Source organism: Ceratotherium simum, chromosome Y (genome assembly GCF_057802395.1).
Source record: "Ceratotherium simum simum isolate JZ-2026a chromosome Y, ASM5780239v1, whole genome shotgun sequence".
NCBI classification, from domain to species: Eukaryota; Metazoa; Chordata; class Mammalia; order Perissodactyla; family Rhinocerotidae; genus Ceratotherium; species Ceratotherium simum.
The window spans coordinates 12,504,796-12,519,434 of record NC_141941.1 but is presented as its reverse complement, the minus strand read 5'-3'; positions in this window follow the sequence as shown (position 1 = coordinate 12,519,434).

Sequence of the window (14,639 nt, the reverse complement as noted above, 5' to 3'; positions counted from 1 at the left end):
GAAATGTTTAATATCTGATTTGCTATTTTAAGCCATCCAAGAGAATGTGAAGTCGTAACCATTGTAATGTTTTTTTCTGAGGAAGATTTGCCCTGAGCTAACAGCTGTTGCCAATATTTCTCTTGTTTTTCTCGCTTGAGGAAGATTAGACAATCTTCCTCCATCATGTGTATGGGTGACTGCCACAGCATGACTGACAAGTGGTCTAGGTCTGTGCACCACTGAACCGGCAAAACCTGGCCACTGAAGCGGAGCACACCAAACCTAACCACTTCACCACGGGGCCAGCCCCTCATTATAATTTCGATTTGAATTTCTTTGATGGCCAATGATGTTGAATATTTTTCATGTGCTCATTTGCCATTTGAATACCTTCTCTGAAGAACCATCTATTCGAGTGCTTTGACCATCTTTTAAGTAGCTTACATTTAATTTTTGAATTGTAAGGGTTCTTGAATTTAATACACAGATTGTGTGTATATGAACATATATACATATATAAAATTTTAAGTCAAAATTACTACAAGAGACAAGAAGAATATTGCTGATAAAATGGTCAAGGGCCGGCCCCGTGGCTTAGTGGTTAAGTGAGCGTGCTCCACTGCTGGCGACCCGGGTTCGGATCCCGGGCTCACACCGACGCGCTGCTTCTCTGGCCATGCTGAGGCCGCGTCCCACATACAGCAACTAGAAGGATGTGCAGCTATGACACACAACTATCTACTGGGGCTTTGGGGGGAAAAAATAAATAAAATCTTTAAAAAAAAATGGTCAATACGTCAAGGAAATACAGCAATTCTCAAAATGTTTGCACCAAGAAAAAAATGCCACAAAGTGTGTGAAGCCAATATTGACAGAACTTGAGCAAGAAACAGTTTTAAAACAATTATTGGAGACTTTAATACCACACTTTCAACAATACACAGAATATCTAGACAGAGGAATAACATGGATATTGAGGATTTCAACAGTTCTATAAGCGAACTAAACTTAATAAAACACTCCAGCCATGAAGAATAACATAAATAGTTTTCTGAAGTCATGTGAAATATTTTCAAGGATATACCATACGTTATGCTATAAAACAAGTCTCAGCAAATTTTAAAACATTAAAATCATACAAAAAATATTCTCCAGCCACAACAGAATCAAGCTAGAAATCAGTAAAAAAAAAGAGAAACTTGGAAAATTCACAAATACATAGACATAAACAACATACTCTTAAATAACGAAAAGATTAGTGGAGAAAACACTGGGGAATGCAGCAAATACTTAGAGATGAATGAGAAAGAACAGACAACCAAAAATAAAATTTTTGGGATGCTGTACAGCAGTGCTCTGAGGGAAATTTAAAGCTGTAAATATGCACACATTAACAAAAAGAGAGAGAGCTCAAATCAATAACTTGAGGAACTAGAAATAGAAGAGAAAACTAAACTCAAAGCCACGTGAAGGAACAAAATAATACAGATAAGTGCAGAGGCAAACCAAATGGAGAATTAAAAAAAGAGAGACAAACAGCAAATCAAAAAGTCCCTTCTTTGAAAACATAAAATAGGCAAACATTCACATTGACTAAGGAAAAAAGAGAGATGACAAAAGTCACTAAAAGAAGAAATGAAAGTGCAGACTTGCTATTTTTGAACTTCCATATTATTCAAAGTCTAAGAAACATCCAAAGCCTTAAGCAAAATCTCATGTTATATTTGTAAGGTCTGTAGACCCTAACCGGTTTTCTAAAAGTGGGGTCAGTGATGTGATTCAAAATCTAATCCATACATCTAGTTGTGAGCTATGATATAAAAAGCTGGGAAAATTCCCTCTCACTTTAACATCAAGAAACAAGCAGGTAGTTTTTAACCATAGCTTTTACTGTACCAAGCAGAGAGTGAGGTTCCAGGGCAACCTAAATCTAAGCAGAGACAAGACACAAGTACTGGCTCAGTTGTGTTAGCCTGAAAAAGGAAGTAACATCTATACATGTGAGTAAGAAGAGTTAACTTAAACATTTTAACAAATGCTGCAGGGTGGATGATACTACATGATAGTATAGAACGCATGAGAGCTAACAACATAAAGGGAGTTCAAATTCACTTGATGGTTTTTCCCCAACGACCTCACTAAGTAGGCACTCAGATGAAAGACAGTGGGAGGCCAGAGAGAGCCCCTCTCTGTGGTACAGTCTGGAAGAGTCACACAAAGCTCACCACAAGAAAGGCCTGGACACGTCTTCTTTAGAAACAAAAGCCTAATAATACTGAGAGAGAAACAACGAAAACTCTAAACCCTTGACTTAAGTGAAATACCACTGTAGAAGGGAAAACATAAAAACAGACTCTCTAACCTTGAAGGAGAGGTGGGAGACCAGCCTGCACTTAGACCACTGAAGATGTTTACCACTGTGGGAGGAACACGATTTCAATAAAGTGCCACCTACAAGACACAGCCACACAGAGCCTACCTAAAATTGAGGAGGAGTCAGAAAAAACAGAGAACACTTCCCACAATCTCCACCACTACTCCAGCAAGTAGAGAGTAACAAAAAACGCAGCTATCACTGCTGGTGGAAGACCAAAAGAATTGAGAGAGACCTACTTAAGTAACACAGCTAATGCAGAGTGGAGCAGGAGTATTGAAAATGAGTCTCCATAACACACTAATCCCAACTTTACACCCAAGGTAACCACCCAAAAGAGCTGAAGCCAGCAGTGCTCTAAAGATGATCACAGCAACAACAAATCATAAACTCAGTTTACCTCCTGACACGACTGGCACAACTACACATATTAAAGACCTGGCAGAAGAGAAGGCACTTACATTTCCAGGCATAAATATTGTTTAACCTAGTCTCTCCTGTTCTACGTAGGAGGTTTTCTTATCAATCAATCAAAAATATTTGACAAACAAAAAAGCAAGAGAAAAATATCCCACTATGAAAAGACAAAGCAGTTAACAAAATCAGGACAGAGAAGGTCCCAGTGCTGGAATTACAATTTTAAAATGAGTAGTAAATCTAAAAAACTAGTGGAAAGGGGGCAACATTTAACATGCAGAATTCCATCAGAGAGGTGAGAACTATGAGAAAGAATTCACAGAAGCACTATATTTTCAAAAGGTAACAGACACAAAACCTGTCTTCATTATGCTCATCAACAGGCTCAATACAACCACAGAAAGAGTAAATGAAGATGCTTCAGCACACAAATCATAACTAAAGACAAACATGAAAAATAGGAAGGAAACACAAACCTTCAAAGACTCGTGATACAATATCAACTAGTACAAAACACACATAACTGAAATCCAAGAAGAAGAAAGGAAAAAGGAGAACAAATATTTGACGAAATAATAGCCGAGTATTAAGACAGACAAAATACAGATCCCAGTCACTCAGAGAATTCTGAACAGAAGGAACAACCCACCTCCACAAAAATTAAACCTAAACAAACTTCTACATCATTTATAATGCTGAAAATATGAAAAATAACACCTTGAAAGTGGCCAGAAGGAAAAACATTACCTGAGAAGACATAAAGAGTCACAGCTAGCATCTAATAAAAACCAATGCACTGCAGAAGAAAATAGAATTGCATTTTTGAAGCACTGAAAGAAAAATAATGTTAAGACAAAATTCTACATCCACTATACATCTCTCAAAAATAAAGGAGAAATTAAAAAAAAAGAACTTCAAAATAAATGTTAGGAATTCACCATCAGTAGATCTATTTAGTAGAAATGTAAAAGGAAGTGTCTCCGACCAAAAGAATATGACATACAAATAAAACTTGGATCTACAAAAGACAAAGATGTTGCAAATTATTTAAAATGTAAATCAGTTTTCTTCACTCTAAATGATAATTGACTACCTGAAACAATGAGTTGCAATATACTGAGGCCAAGAGTATATGTGCCTGTTATGTATGTGAGAGAGAAACTGATTGGATATTATTATAAGAACGTGTCAATACTGCATGAAGATTAGTTAACACAGCACAATGAATTAAATACGTACAATGTAAAACTGAGGGCAACCAGTAAAACAATGTTGAAAGGAGGAACAAATAAGAAGCCAGGCGTAGATATAAACCAGAATCATAAAAATACTCAATCAAAAAGCAGGCAGAGGAGAACATGCCCCACATATAACAATTACAAAACAATTATCAAAAGGGTAGATTTACTCTAATCATAACAGTAATTGCATAAATTAAAAGACAGACGTTGTCAAGAAAAGATAAAAAATGAAGATCCAACCGGATTGTCAGTTGAAAAAATCACTTTCAATGTAAAGTCATAGATAGGTTCAAAAAGAAGTTGGAGGAAGTGACATCAGCGATATGGTGGAACAGGAGGATTCCCATGTATCTCCCCTCAGCAAGAATAATCTGACAGCCATTGACGGGTAAAAGTGCCTTTGTGGGAGGTTTGAGATACTGGTAGGAGATAAGGAAACACCAAGTGGAGCCCAAGACTGAAGAGAGCCTATTTGGGAAGACATAGCCATGCTCAGGTGACAGAATCACCAACCGAGATCCTGGCTATAGACCCAGAATCAGCCCCATAACCCTGTAGACTTGTTTGGCCTTAGACCTGCCATCAGCATCATCTGGCAAGGGACCTGGCAGAAGCCATTCCTGCCCAGGCCTCGGATACAGGATCACAGACTTCAGACCCAGCTGTTGATCCTCAAGTGGCCCAGGACTCAGCTCCAACCCTGTTAGCTGCAAGTCCAGTCCATCCAGGAATCACGTGGGAGACACAGTGTCTATGCTCCAGAGGCAAACCCACCAACCTCGGTCTGTCTACATGTGTTGAAGTGGCTGTAACCTAGCTACAGCACTTTACAGCTATGGTCCAGAAGCAGGCCCGCCTATGCTAGAACCTGGAGAGAGACACACCCATATGTACAAATGGTAGGTGAGCCTGCCAACACCAGTTCAACTTGAGATCCTGAAGCAACCCTGTGACCCAAGCTTCAGCCTGACTCAGTTGTATGCCAGAGGAGTCCTGCCTGCCAAAAACCCCAGGAGGAGACAAGCCCATCGGTGCACCCAAAGGAAAGCCTGCAGCCTCAGACTCACCTGTAGACCCTGAAGCAGCCCAGTGCCTCGGTTCTGGCCACTCTCAGCCATCAACCAAACCGAACATGCCTGCCAACAGATCCACCCAGTGAACTATCCGGGGACTGAGACAGAGCCATACCCATCAACATACCTGCCAACAGAACTACCATCTATACCTCCTGAAGCAGAGCCTGGTCCCACAGCCAGGCTATTAAGGAAGGTCCTGGACTTCTCACGGTCCACACCTGCCAAAGACCCTGGCAATAGGCCTGCCAATCGCAAATCATACTGCAGGCCCAGCAGCAGCCAAGTGACTGGATACAACCCTGATAGACTGCAACTGCAAAGGCAATTCCATCAGCCCAGGGACCCACAGGAGCCCATTACTGCCAAAACCAGTCTGCGAAGACTGGAAGAGGTGATAGCTCCTTCAAATGCACAAAAGCCAACACAAGGCTACATGGATCATGAACAATCAGGCAAACACGACACTATCAAAGAAAATTAACAAAGCTCTAGTAAGTAACCCCAGAACAATGAAGATCTTTGAATTCACTGACAATTTAAAATAGTCCAAGAAGCTCAACAAGATGCAGAAGAACACAGACAACAAAATTAAATCAAGAAAACAGTGCATGAGCAAAATGAGAAGTGTGATGAAAACATACAAACCACAAAAAAAGACGCAAACAGAGATCCTGGTTGAGGAGTTGCAAGAAGACCATGGAGGCATATGACATCCCTCCTTTTCACCTCTTTAACAACTAAATGTCAGCACCCGTCCACAAACAAAAGTACCTCTGCAGGATGTGTGGGATCCAGCACCACATGCCAGTAAAACTATAAGAAGTCTTACCCCCACACACACCGAGTAACTGACAGACATCAGGAAGAGCAGGGGAACCAGCAGGAGCCTGTGAACCAGCTTCAGCCGCTCTCCACCATCTGGGAGCAACTGGGGAATAGTGACATTGGCATTTACTCAGGAATGAGAAAGCCTTTGTAGAATTCCAGGCTTCCTAAGGAGAAGCTCCACCACCCCAATGGGGCAGAAAAAAGAAAAACATGAGTTTGGATGCAATGAAGAAATGAACTGGTAAAAGGAATTTTTGAGCATCACCCCTCTGCCGTACACAGAGACCACAGCTGGGAGATGGAGGAAGCCAACGATCTCTACCATGGGGGAAAGGGAGACTGGTGGGTGAGTGCAAGCTGTGCAGGACTCTGCTAAAGAAATCCATTTCTCTCCCACAGCAGCCAGAGTAGTAAGGCAGGACCTCCACTAGGGGAGGAAGAAGAAGATCAGAAGAGAGGCAGAAAAGAATATCAGGGGCATTAAAGGAAGCTTGTCAACTGCTGATGGCATTCTAGGCTCCAGCTGGACGCCGTCCACCAGGCACTGGGAAAACCTCACACACAGATCCCCGCAACTGCCCCAGAGGCGCCCCCAATGCTCCAAGTGCCAAATTCACACCTCCACATACTCTGAGGAAAAGATCCTTGTGCATACTCCAGAGGACAGCAGCAAGGAAACTCAAGTACAGAGGGAGCACACAGAGAAAACAAGCCAGGTCTGTGTCCAAGGGAGAATGCACAATCTTGAGCAGTCAGTGACACTTTTGAGGAAACAAAGTCAAGTTTCAGGTGGCAGGCCTGTTGCACTATATGGCGAGAAGACATGCCGCCTTAAGAATCTTTCCACGAGAGGGAGCAAGAAACACGAGAAGGCATATTTAACAAGGCTGGAGAAAGCATCAGTATATATAGAAGGACCACAGAAAATGCATCTAGCACCTGAAGGCATCTAGCAAAGAGTTGAGGGGGTGACTGCTACTTCAAATGTGAGAATAGCAACACAAAACTCCAAGGACCATGAGGAATCAAGGAAACAGGACATCACAAAAGATAACAAAAATCCATCAGTAACAACACAAACACATGGAATTCTGTGATTTACCCAATAAAGATTCAAAACCACTGATCTGAAGAAACTCAATGACCTATGAGTAAACTAGAAAGGCAATTCAACAAAATATGAACAAATTGAGAATTCTAACAGAGACAGAAATAAATAAAAAGAACCAACAAAATACAGGAACTCAAAAGTTCAATGAAAGCAATGAAGCATGCAATAGAGAGTATCAACAGCAGAACAGAGCAGACAGAAGAAAGCATCAGTGAGTCATAGGACAAACACTTTGAAATAAGCCAGTCAGAGGACAACAAATACAAAAACAAAAACAAAATAAAAAAGAGTGAAGAGAGCCTATGTGATCTTTGGCATGCCATCAAAAGAAGCAATCCCAGAATCATGGGAGTCAAGAGGAGAAGAGGGCAGAAAGAGTATTTAAAAAATAATGGAAACTATCTTCCATTCTCCAAAATTCCCTAAACTAGGTAGAAACCTGGGCATCCAAAGTGATTAAGCTAAAAGATCATCTAATCATTTCATTCAAAAACGATCCTCTACAAGACATATTATAATGACACTGTCAAAAATCTAAGAGGAAGAGAGAATCCCAAAACCACCAAGAGAAAAAAAAATGGAAACTTACCAGGGAACTCCATTAGGCTTCAGCAGATTATTCAGGAGAAACCTTGAAGGATCGAATGATATATTGAAAAATTCCTGAGAAAAATACACTGGTAGCCCAAACAGCCTTCTCGCAAAGTTGTCCTTCAGAAAATAAGGATGAAGAAATACTTTCCCAAACAAAGAAATGCTGGGGATTTCATCACCATTAGACTTCTCTTACAAAAATTGCTAAAAGAAGTTCTTTAAGCTGAATTCAAATGCTATCTAGTATCATGAAAACATATGAAAATATACTACGCACTGTTAAATGTAAATCTATAGTCAGATTGAGAAAGCTCTGATTTTGTAATATGATGCTGTGTTAAACTCTTAACTATAATATGATGATTAACAGCAAGGAATAATAAAAATAACTATAGCTACTATATTTGGCAATGAATACACAATATGTAGGCCATTTGCAACTAAAGAAACCATAAGTGGGGGAAGGAGTAAAAGGTTAGAGTTTTCATGTGTGAACAAATTTAAGTTGATATCAATGTAAAACGTACTGTTATATCTATGAGATGTTTTATGTGAGCCTCATGGTGACCACAAAACAAAAATACTAGGTTCACAAAAGAAAAAAAGAAGAGACTCAAAGCATATCACCCTGGAAAATCACCAATCCACAAAGGCAGGCAGTAACAGAGAAAAATGAGAAGAGTAAAACTAGAAAATAACCAGAAGGAATTACTAGGATGACATTAGTAAGTTACTACATATCAATATTACTCTATGCAGATGGATTGAATTCCTCAGTGAAAAATCACAATGGCAGAATGGAGTTAAAAAACAAGACCCAACTATATACTGCCTACAAGAGATGTAATTCACTTTAAGGACAGAATGCAAAGTGAGGGGAAGAAGAGAGATTCCATGGAGTAGAAACTAAAAGAAAATGGAGATAGCTGTATTTACATCAGACAATACAGACTAAGCCAAAGATGGGAAGAAGAAACAAAACTCACCTTCATATGATAATAAAGGAGTCAACTCATCAAGAAGATACAACAATGGTAAATATATACACACCCAAGATCAGATTGGATCACCTAAATATATTATGTAAATATTAACAGATCTGAAGGAAGCCATAGACAACAACTGACTAATAGTAGGGACTTCAATACCCACTTCTAGCAACGGATAAATCATGTGGGAACAAAATTCAGAAGGAAATGTTGGACATGAACTCTACTCAGACCTAACAGACATAATAGAGAGCTATGTTTTATATATATACATAATAGGGTATGAAACATAGACATTTCCTGTATTATATTCTATGAAATACACATAACATATACGTCATAAAATATGTATTGTATATTTTATAGATATTTATATATTCCATCCGTGGCTGCGTGTTACACATTCCTTTCAAAAACACAAGAAATATTCTCCAGGATGATATGACAGGCCACAAAACAAATCTTAGTAAAATGAACAAGATAGAAATACCAAGTACATTTCTAAACTCAATGGTATGAAACAAAATAACAATAACAAGAGGAAAGCTTGAAAACTTACAAATATGTGTAAACTGACTACACACTCTTAAAAAAACCAATGGCTCAAAGAGGAAATCAAAGAGGAAATCTAAAAACATCTCAAAACACCTGAAACGTAGATACACAACATACTAAAACTTATGGAATGCTGCAAAAGTATTTTTTTGAGTCATGTGTATAGTGATGAATGCATACATCAAGGAAAAAAGTTCCTCAATGCTAACTAAATTTACAGTTCAGGAACTATACAAAAATAACAAATTTACACCAAAGATAGAAGAAGAAAGAAATAGCAAATATCAGAGTGGAAATAAATAAAATAGAGACTCCAAAAACAGAAACATCAATAAAACTAAAAATGTTTTTTGTAAATATAAGGAAATTGACAAACATTTGCCTAACTACAAAAAAAAGAACACCCAAATAAAATAATAAATAAAAGATAATACATTATAATAATATCAAAGTCATATATAGGACTACTATGAACAATTACACACCAACACATTGGCTAACTTAGAATAAACAGACCACTTTCTAGAAATATAAAACCTACAAACTGAATCATGACAAATAGAACATGTCAATAGAACAATAGGTAAGGAGACTGAATCACTACTCAAAATTCTCAAACAAAATAAAACACAGGATCAGATGATTTTGCTGGTAAATTCTAACAAACATTTAAAGAAGATTTAACACCCATCCTTGTAAAACTCTTTCAAAACTTTGAAGAAAATACTCAAACTCATTTTTAGAGTTTGCATTAACCTGATACCAAAGCCAGATAAGGACATTACAAGAAAAGAAAATGGAAGGCAATATCCTTGAGGAAGATACATTCAAAAATTCTTAGCAAAATCCTAGCAAATTGAATTCAGCACCACATTAAAAGGGTCATTCAACATGATCAAGTTAGATTCATCCCTGGGATCAAGGATGGTTTGACATACATACAAGGTATGTGTGTATTGTATTACACACATACATTGTATGTACATTACATACAATTAATGTAATATATTACATTAAAAGGAAGAAAGAAAAAAATTATACGATCATCTCAATAAATGCAGAAAATGTATTTGACAAAATTCAGCATCAGTTCATGATAAAAAAATCTCAACAAATTAGGTACATAAGGTACATACCTCAACAGAAAAAGGCTATATTTTGCAAGCTCACAGCAAACATTACTCCATGGCAAAAGTTTGAAAGATTTCCCACCAAGATAAGGAAAAGACAAGGGTGTCAATTCTCACCATGTTGGTCAATACAGGACTGAAATTCCTAGCAAGAGCAATCAGACAAGTAAAATAAGTACAAGGGCATACAAATTAAGGAAAGAATTAAAATAGTTTTTATTTTCAGGTGATAGGGTCTAATATACAGAAAATCCTACCTAGCTCAACCAAAAATTGTTAGAACTGATCAATAAATTAAGTAAAATTGAAGAATACAAAATCAATTACAGAAAAGAGTTGTGTTACTATAAGCTAAAAATGAAATACTTAAAAAAGGAGTAGATGAAACATTCCCATTCACAATTAGCATCAAAGGCAATAAAAATATAATAAAAAAATTAATGAAGTAAGGGAAACCTGTGTATGCTGAAAACTACAAGACTTTTATGAAATAAATTGAAAAAGACAGAAATGGAAAGATACCATGTGTTCATGGACTGGAAGAATTATATTATTCAAATGTCCATAATACCCAAGCCATCTACACAGTCAATGCAAGCTGTATTATGATTCCAGTGGCAAATTTCAGCGAAACAGAAAAAATAATCCCCAAAATTGTATGAAGCCAATAAAGAACCCATAAAACCAAAGCAATTCGGAGAAAAAATAAGGCAACAGGCATCACACATCCTGATTTCAAAGTATACTACAAAGCTATAGCAATACAAACACTGTCGTACTGGCATAAAAATAGACACATAGACAAACGAGCAGAATTGAGAACCCAGAAATAAGCCCTCACTTCATTGATTGTATGGTCAATCAGTATTTGACAAGGGAGCTGAGAATACTCAAGGGCAAAGAACAGTCTCATAAATGTTCTTGAGAAAATAAGATAACCACATAAGAAGAATGAGATTGGACCACTTTGTAACACCACTCACAAAAAGGAGCTCAAAGTGGATTCAAGACTTAAATGTAAGACCTGAAACTGTAAAATTCCTAGATGAAAATATACAGAAAACACTCCTTGCATTGGTCTTGGCAACAACGTTTTTAATATAACATCAAAAGCACAGGAAACTAAGTAAAAAAAGAACAGGTGGCACTACATCAAATTAAAAAGCTTCTACACAACAACAATGAAAATCAACAAAATGAAGAGCAACCTATGAAATGGGTAAAATATTTGAAAATCCTACATCTAATAAAGGGTTAATATCCAAGATACATAAATGACCTCATACAACTTAACAGGAAAATAACACACAATTCAATTAAAAAAGGAGCTGAGGAACTAAACAGGCCTTTTCCAAAAGAAAACATCCAAATGGCCAAGTACATAAAAAGATGCTCAACATCACTAATCATCAGCGAACTGCAAACCAAAGCCACAGTAAGATATCACCTGTTCGGCACCTGTTAGAATAGCTACCACCAAAAAGACAACAGATAACAAGTGGGTGAGGCTGTGGGGAGAAAAGGGAACCCTTGTTCACTGGTGGCGGGAATGTAAATTGGTAGCTACTATAGAAAACAGTATGGAGGCTCCTCAAAGATTTAAAAAGAGAACTACTATAAGACCAGCAATCCCACTTCTGGGTGTATATCCAAAGGGAATAAAAACAGAATCTTGAAGAGATATCTGCACTCCAATGTTACTGCACAGTTATTCCTGTTATATAGATAATTATGTTGAAAACAGAATTTTCAATCCAAGTAATTCTTCTACTTTTAAGTAACAATGTTATAGAAATTAATAATCCATACTCTCTGAAAATATTTAAACCTTATGAATAGTTCCTATAAACAGAAAAGGCAACAATATAAAAACAAATGCAGGGGAAAAAGTAGTCTTTATAATACATCATTTGGGTATATACAGTATATGCAAACATGAGCTGCATATAATTTCCAGCCTCATACCATTTTCTTAGCCAATTCAATTTTTCTTTTTTGTTTGTTTATTGTGGTAACATTGGTTTATCACCTTGTATAAAATTCAGGTGTACATCATTATACTTCTATTTCTTCATGGATTACATTATGTTCTCATGTTCACCACCTAAATATGAATTACAATCCATCACCACACACAGGTGCCCTATTATCCCTTTCACCCTCCTCCCTCTCCCTTTCCCCTCTGGTAACCACCAATCCACTCTCTGTCTCTGTGTGTTTGTTTATCATTATTATCTACTACTTAATGAGTGAGATCATACAGTATTTGATCTTCTCCCTCTGACTTATTTCACTTTGCGTAATACCCTCAATGTCCATCCACATTGTCACAAATGGCTGGATTTCATTGTTTCTTGTGGCTGAGTAGTATTACATTGTGTAGAAATATCACATCTTCTTTATCCATTCTTCCCTTGATGGGCACTTAGGTTGCTTCCACGTCTTGATTCAATTTTGATCAAGCCGTCTGTATGCATTTTCTGCTGCTGTTGTAACAGATCACCACCAATCTAATGCCTTGAAATTACCCAAATTTATTATTGTGTGGTTCTGGGGATCAGAAGTCCTAAACTCAAGGTGTCAGTAGAGCTGCATTCCTCTGGAGGCTCTAGGAAATAATCCGTTTCCTTGGCTCTTCCAGCTTCCAGATGCCCTCTGTGTTCTATGCATTCACGTGGTACCTCCTCTAAACTTAAGACCAGCAGGCTGGCCTCTTCAAATCTCAATGTCTGTCTGACTCTGACCTCACTTTCTCCCTATTATTATAAGAACCCTGGTGATTACCCTGAGCCCAACTCAGAATAATTGTCTCAGCCGTCACTTAATCACATCTGCAAAATCCCTTTTGCCATAAAAGAAAACCTATGCAAGGGTTTCACAGATTAGGGTTTGCTCATCACTGGGGGCCATTATTCTGTCTACTACAGTACATCTGATGGCCCCCAGGCATTCACATGATCCCACATGCAAAATCATTCATCCCATCCCAACTTCCCCAAAAGGCTCAATCCATTACAGCTGTCAACTCCAAATCTAAAATCTCATCTCAGAAGTTCCAAATCTCATTATCAAATCACCTATGATTTAGTGAAACTATGACCCATCATGGGCAAAATTCTTCTGTATCTGTGGCCCTGTGAAACTAGAATACAAGTTATCTTCCCAAAAGAACTGCCAAGGCTATTTCCTGGAACTATATGAACCACACTGAACATATAAAACCACGAAACTACGAAGAATAATACAAGACTTTAGAATGTTATCAGCACTCTTCACTCAGAAGATCTAAAAATCTATTTTAGTTCACCTCTCACCTTCCATTAACTGTACCATTGATAAAGTCATACTTTATTTATTTATTTATTTTTATTTTGGTGAGGAAGATTGGCCCCTGAGCTAACATCCATTGCCAATCTTCCTCTTTTTGCTGAGGGAGATTAGCCCTGAGCTAACAGTTGTGCCCATCTTCCTCTACTTTGTATGTGGGATGCTGCCACAGCATGGCTTGATAAGTGGTGTGTAGGTCTGTGCCCAGTATCGGAACCAGCGAACCCCGGGCCACTGAAGCAAAGCACACTACCTTAACCAGTGCACCACCAGGCCAGCCCCCCAAAAGTCATACCTTTTTAATCAATCCACAGTATCAGGTTGGCATTTTAATATGGTTTGTGTTAAAGAGAAAAGTTTTTGTGTTTTAACTTTAAATTTATTACAAAAATAGAAGATGAAAAAACATAAGTAACATATTTGAAAGTGGATTTCTACCGTTTTTTCTAAACATCAAAATCAGCACAATGGTCACTTGAAAACTGTCAATCATTACAAAATAATTTGTTGTTCTAAACTGCACAGTGGTGGTGACTGCACAACCTTGTGAATATACAAAAAGCCAATCAATTCTACATGTTAAAATGATGAATTTTATGGTATGTGAATTGCACCTCAATATTTAAAAGAAATTAAGCAGGACCCAGCTTGGCAACAAAATATTTTTTGACTTTAGAAATAGGTTCCTGAGTGGAAAAAAAAATCGAAGGGTTCTATATTTGAAAGCTCACTTTGCTTTTATAAATCTGTTTCTTCAGTTTACATCAAGAATGTTAGCATTCATTCTTTTTTTTAAATTTGTTTTTGTATGTTTTCCCCCAAAGCCTCAGTAGATAGTTGTACGTCATAGCTGCACATCCTTCTAGTTGCTGTATGTGGGACGCGGCTTAGGCGGTGCCTCGGTGCGCGCCCAGGATCCGAACCCAGGACGCCAGCAGCGGAGGGCGCACACTTAACCACTAAGCCATGGCGCCGGCCCCAGCATTCATTCTTTTTACAAAGGAAATATCGTGTA